We start from the raw sequence: 6,000 nt of genomic DNA, 5'->3' as shown, positions 1-6,000 counted from the left end.
TTAAAAGGTCAGCGCTGAGCTGCTTTAATGTGAGGCAATGGGAAGTTACGAGCTTTGCTTCCCACGTCGTATGTCCTGTGTGCTCAAGTGTGCAGGGCTGTGCAGGGGCCTGAGGAGCCCTATCTCCGCAGGCTGTGGAGGCTCCATCAGTGCTGGTTGGTGGAAGGTCCCTGTTGGTGTGCTGTGCATGCCTGGTATGACATGCCTGCTCCTGGGGGGACCAATGCCAGGCTCAGCACAGCCAGTGGGAGCCCATTTACCTTTGGCAGGACCCCAATGGAGCGGGAAGCCAGGTCTGTTCAGGCAGTCTCAAGTTGTTTCTTGGAGGCTGCTCTTTCGAGGGCACTTGGCTGCTTGGTGCATCCTGCAGTCTACTTGTCAGCATATTATCAGCTAATTTAAAATTACTCAAACAAGCCCTTATCAGTGCATGAGACCAAAGGGTGTTAGTGGGCATAATGACAAGGAAGGTTTTATGAACCACTTCATAAAGCCAAATCCTCAGGAACTATCGAGGCTGTAATTAGATTTGAGGATAATAAGATTTTTTTTCCTCCTCTTTTTTTCCCCTCTTTTTTTTCTTTCTGGTAGCAAATCAAGGAAAAAATTGAAGCACTCGGTTAATTCTTGTGTATTTGGAGTGTGGCTCCAGGCTCTTTACTAACACAAAGGGATTACAACTTGATATCAAGTACCCTGGGAGAAGTGTGAGCATGAAAGTACAGTTGTGTTTTGCTGTAGACTATGTGGATCCCTTATGTACGTGCCTTGAAAATGCCTCCCAAGGCTTAGGAGCAATTAATAATGAAATCAACTAATAACAAGATCTGCAATGCAAAGAGAAAACTAGCCAGCATTTTGTTATGAGGAGAAAATGAGCAAACCAGCAGGGGACATGCTGATCGTGTCTGATTCATGTCATCTCTATAATCCCAGCTAAAGTTTTAACAGCCCAGGAAGATGAATTACCCAGTCTAACCAACACAGGGATCAGCATGGGGTTTATTAGAAGCAGGCTATCATTTAACAATGTCAGGAGTGTATTTATTATTAAGCAGTAGACTCCACAGTCTAAATGGAAAACCATCACTCCTCCTTAGACAGCGAACAAGGTATGTTCATAAAGCCAAATGGCCAATATAGTGTGTGCTTGCACAAACACAAATACTAGGTCCACTTTACTGGACCTCAGGGCTTTCTATGTCGAGCTAGACACTAATAAACCAAAATGTTTGAAGCTACTGGAGGACAAAGCTGTACACCATATGCTAATTCTGACTCTCAAAACTCCCTGGTGACTTCACTCCAGTGACTTGGTAAGAAACTAGAGAAAGGATTCTAGGTTCAGCACAGAGGGGTTGGTTCAAAGCAAATGCTTGTGGGCCATGGTACAAAAAACAAGCAAGAAAACTCTGCACAAGCAACTAGATTTTTTATGCACTGTGTACTTTCAGCCTAGGCATTGCTGAGTCCTTCCTTTTTCTTTGAGGCCAATGCCCTTGTCCATAGGAAGAATCAATCAGTAAAATGTATGGTAATGCACAGCAAACATTTTGGGTTTATTTATCACCACATTAAGGTACCCAATATGGAAGCATAAATAATATAGTTCAAGTAAACTACCACTTAAATAGTAGTAATATTTTAAGCTGGATTTGTGGGAAAGACTTGTGGCTGGCCACATTTTCAGTCCAGCTTCACAAATCCAAAGTGTTTCTGGACCAACAAACATACAATGCTTTCAACCTGTAGTGTGGCCAAACAACTCTTACTGTTTCACAGTTCTGCTGTTGCTGCACAACCAAATAGCAATCCCAGCAATAATCTTTGGTCTAGAAGTGGGAAGGAGTTACTGGGCGCAGCCATCTCACTGATGTGACTCTCTGCGTTTGTGGGCTGCCACAATTGGCTTTCAACTTCACCCAAAAAATCTTGTCTTTGCAATTTATGAGGCCTTTTCAGCTGTATTTTTAACATGCCCTCCTAACAGCCCTGTTTGGGAGATATCTTGAAATGTGACAAAGTAGATTTTCAAAAATGTAGAAGCTAAACTGCAGAAGGAGATGAGAGCTTGGGCAGGCATGGAGCAAACATGCTGGACTACTTTTAAGTTTTACGCTTTATTTACCAGCTATCTGGGAATACCTGATTTCTGAAGTTTAAGCAATATTATACAAATTTCTTCACGTCAATTAACTTCTTTCTTCTCTCAGGGATTTTTGAACATAGTAGACTGGAATTGCAGGATGTGGATTATGCAGAGTTAATGCTGATCTTTAAAGCTGCTCTTCATGAAAAGTTGCTTTGTAAAAGAAAAACGAACCAGTTGACTTCTTTGTTCCAGATTCTTGCCATGCATTTGGAAAGGAACATACCTAATGTCCATTTGAATATATTTGCAACTGAAGTCAGTGCTTTGCATCTGGCTCTGTGAGGCCACATATCTTTTTGTCTGGATTGTGGATCTGCAGGGTCTTGCTATAGCAAGACTTTTTTCAATTTCTCTCACTTTCAGTGCTCAATTTGTCCAATCAAGTTTAAAGTCTTCTGTGTTTCATTGCCATTCCCAGAGCTACTCCTACTGCTGAACATAGTCTGTCACTGTTCCCTGAATTCCCTATAACCATATTCCCTGATCAAGTCATAAAAGCAGATATGATATCATCTCAAAGGGAATGATTTTCATCTAGGTGTGATGAATACCTCTTGCACTCCAATAGCTTGGATTCGAGCCATGCATAATTTTTGCATTAATTATGTCATTACTGTTTAATTGCTGCAATTAGCAGCATCACTTTTTCTGAGCCATCACTGTCATCATGTGGCCTCTACATTATACCTGTTGGGGCACCCTATGCTGATTCTCATGTATGGGATGTCCATATAGATAATAAATACATGATTTCCAAGTAACAAGTCTGTTGTCTGCTGTAATTGTAACTGTAAGCAGAAAGGCTTTCTTCTGAGGATATCAAAGAGCTGTGTTCACCTGGCCACAAGAAAGGGAGTACCTGAGTTACTACTCCTTCTTTGTGAGGGCACCTAAAACCCTGCAACATGGTGCTTCTCTGAAATGGTCATTTTTTATGTCCTCTCTGTGGAAATTCAGATGGCTACACAAAGTACAGGAAAGCCAGCATCAGGTCTTGACCTGAATTTTTAAGGAGCTTCATAAACTCAATTTATATGTCACCATGACACTGAGTGCCACCTGGAAGTGATATGCATGTCGTATAGGCTAGGAAATGAAGACCAGGCTGGGACTGTGCATCAGGAGGCAGACTGATGCTTAGTTAAGAATGTGACTACCCTGTTCAAAATCACTGTGTCTGGTCACCTAATGCAGAAAGGGGTTCAGTTCATAGCTATTAGAATGATGCTTCTGGAAGATCTGAGTGCGTCCTGCCGTCTGGTGAAAATGTTAATTGGTGGACTAATGACAGCAGTGTCATCTGGGAGTGCTTTAGGAATCTACCCCCATCTAACCCACTGCTGCATCTGCAGTTGTGGGTTTATAAGACCTGAGGGAACCCTGTCAGAATGAACTGGATGGAATCATCTCATAGGCAGGCATGAGACCCTCTGCTTTCATCTTACAGCAGGGCTGGGCACAGCCCAAAGTGTTACAGCTGCAGGCTGCATCTTCACTGTTTTTGTCTTTTTGAGATAAAATTTTCAACATTACTTCTTGTCAGTCTTCTGCACTAAATTAAATCCATTTGAGATAATGTCATAAGGATGTCAGTACAACAGGTTATTAAACCTACATTTATAACATCTGGAGAAAGCTACAGTGACTAGGTACACTCATATTAGCTGAGTACCAAAGTCTGCACTTCCATTCTGTAGAGAGAGGGAAGGGCTTGTTTCTCTGAAGTAATCACTCTTCCAGTAATGTGACCAGGCCTCAAGAGATTACACAAATTAAAACTACACTTTCTTATTCAGAAACAAGATTAGCTCTTTGAGGAGAGTCATACTTTGTGCTGTGGTTGTGGGGCTCAGGAGGCTTCTGACTGTCTGAATCTCCAGTCTCCCACTCAGTATTAAGCTATCTGCTAACAGCACCATCAGCCATCATTACTTTACTGCACAATATCCATCAAGCAACAAACCTTGGTATCTATTTAGCAGTAGGAAATTGTTATCCAGAAGAAGTATTCTTTGTGCCTTAACACAATCTGCCTTAAATAAGGGTCAACCATCCTGCCAAATGCATAAAACTCCCTTGAACACTTATTTTGAGTAAAACAGAGAGAAATATAACTTCCTGATTGCTTTGAATTCTCAGTGCCTTTTTTTTTTTTTTTAATTTTGTATGTATGTGTGTGTGTCTGTGTGTGCTGAGAAGGTTGTGTGCCTTTTTTTTGTTCAGTGGCAATGGCCCTGCTGGGAGTTCTTATTATTGTTGCATTCATTTGAGCTTGCTTACACAGACAAAAATCACTCAAGCAAAATCACTGCTGATCACTCTGCAAGTGGGAATGATGTTGAGGTGACAGTTATATGGGCTTAGTTGCATGGACATAAACCATCTTCATTCGTTGGAAAAGCTGCCTTGGGAGGGGTTCAACCTTTTCGTGTTTGTTTCAAGCACTCAGGAAGAAAGGCAGCAATTACTGAACGAAGCTTTAGGTCACTTTAAGTCACCCAGTGATGAACATTTATGCCACATATTACCAGCTTTTTAAACAGCACTGTTCTGTGCCGGTGGTTGCCTGCTGTATAGATAATTGTAAAACAAACTCCATATTCCAGTTGACACCCTTTCTAATTACATCTCACCTTCATTAGGCCATTAAAGTGATAAATGCTAGCAATTACATCGAACTCCAATGAAAACCCTCTGTCTGTGACATGCCCTGACTGTGGTGTGAGTGATTTGCCCAGGAGCTGGGCAGAACTCAGCTGGTGGAGCAAAGCTCTGAACAAAACAACTCCAAAAGGGAAAGGAAAAAAAGTCTGAAAAACAGCTCAGCTGATTAGAGTGTCTGACAGTAAAGTCTATGCTGAGCATTGAACTGCATGGCTGGCTGGGGCTGATCCACTGGCTGTGAGTGGCAGCTTCTCTTCATTTTAATTAGATCTCTGCCAGAGGGGAGAAAGTGAGTGGATCTAGCAGGTGTTCGGATCTGGCGTCGGTGCTGTTCTGTGGTCCTTCTTTGCTTGGCATGTTTTGGCTCCCCCGTGTTCTTGCACAGCAAATCTCCCTTTCTCAAAGAGGCAGCTTTCCTGGTTGCTCTGTGTATGTGTATGATTTAAATGTGCACAGTCACCTGTGTTCTAGTTCATATGTGGTCTCACATGGGAGACAGACATGGGTGGGTAAACAAAAAGCTGCTTTCTGTCTAGGAAAGGATACGGTGCGTGGCAGTTCACAGGGGCTGTCAGGAGTGCAGCCACAGGGGAAGCCATAAAGAGGATTCCCCAGGTGCTGAGCTGTCCTGTGGTAGGGGAGCCCAGGCCTCCCTTCCTCCCTGGCAGTCCCTTCTAGAGAGCCAGGAAAAAGAGCTGGTGATATTTGGATTTTGGGTTTCTCCCTGTTGAGTGACTGGGGGGAGCAGCAGGAGGAGGAGCAATGGAGCCAGGGAAGCGAAGGGTCTTCTTTGCCCCAGTGTCTGCAGCACCTCCTCCCAGCCTGGTCTAGGGAAGGATTGGGGGGACACCCAAATGGGAGCCCTTCTCCAGCTAGGGAACAGAAGAGAGGGTTTGGGGTTACCCTGCAGTGTCACTGCCTGATGGCTGGCTCTTAATTGGGCACCTGTGGCTTCAGAGCTGCTGTTGCAGGTCTGCCTGGTTTCTGCCTCGTAGCAAATTTAATTTTAGATGCCCACGATGCTTTGTCACAACCACACATGCAGTTCAATGGAGAGATCAGCCAGCCACTGCAGGAACAGATGTTTCTTTTCGTGATGGATTGAGCCAACATAGGAGACGGAGTGACAGGGATTTTTTTTTTTTAATAAATATGATAACTTCTGCAGATTTTTTCCTGAGGGT

The sequence above is a fragment of the Pseudopipra pipra genome, chromosome 3, assembly GCF_036250125.1.
Source record: "Pseudopipra pipra isolate bDixPip1 chromosome 3, bDixPip1.hap1, whole genome shotgun sequence".
Taxonomy (NCBI): Eukaryota; Metazoa; Chordata; class Aves; order Passeriformes; family Pipridae; genus Pseudopipra; species Pseudopipra pipra.
Note: the sequence above shows the minus strand (reverse complement) of the source record.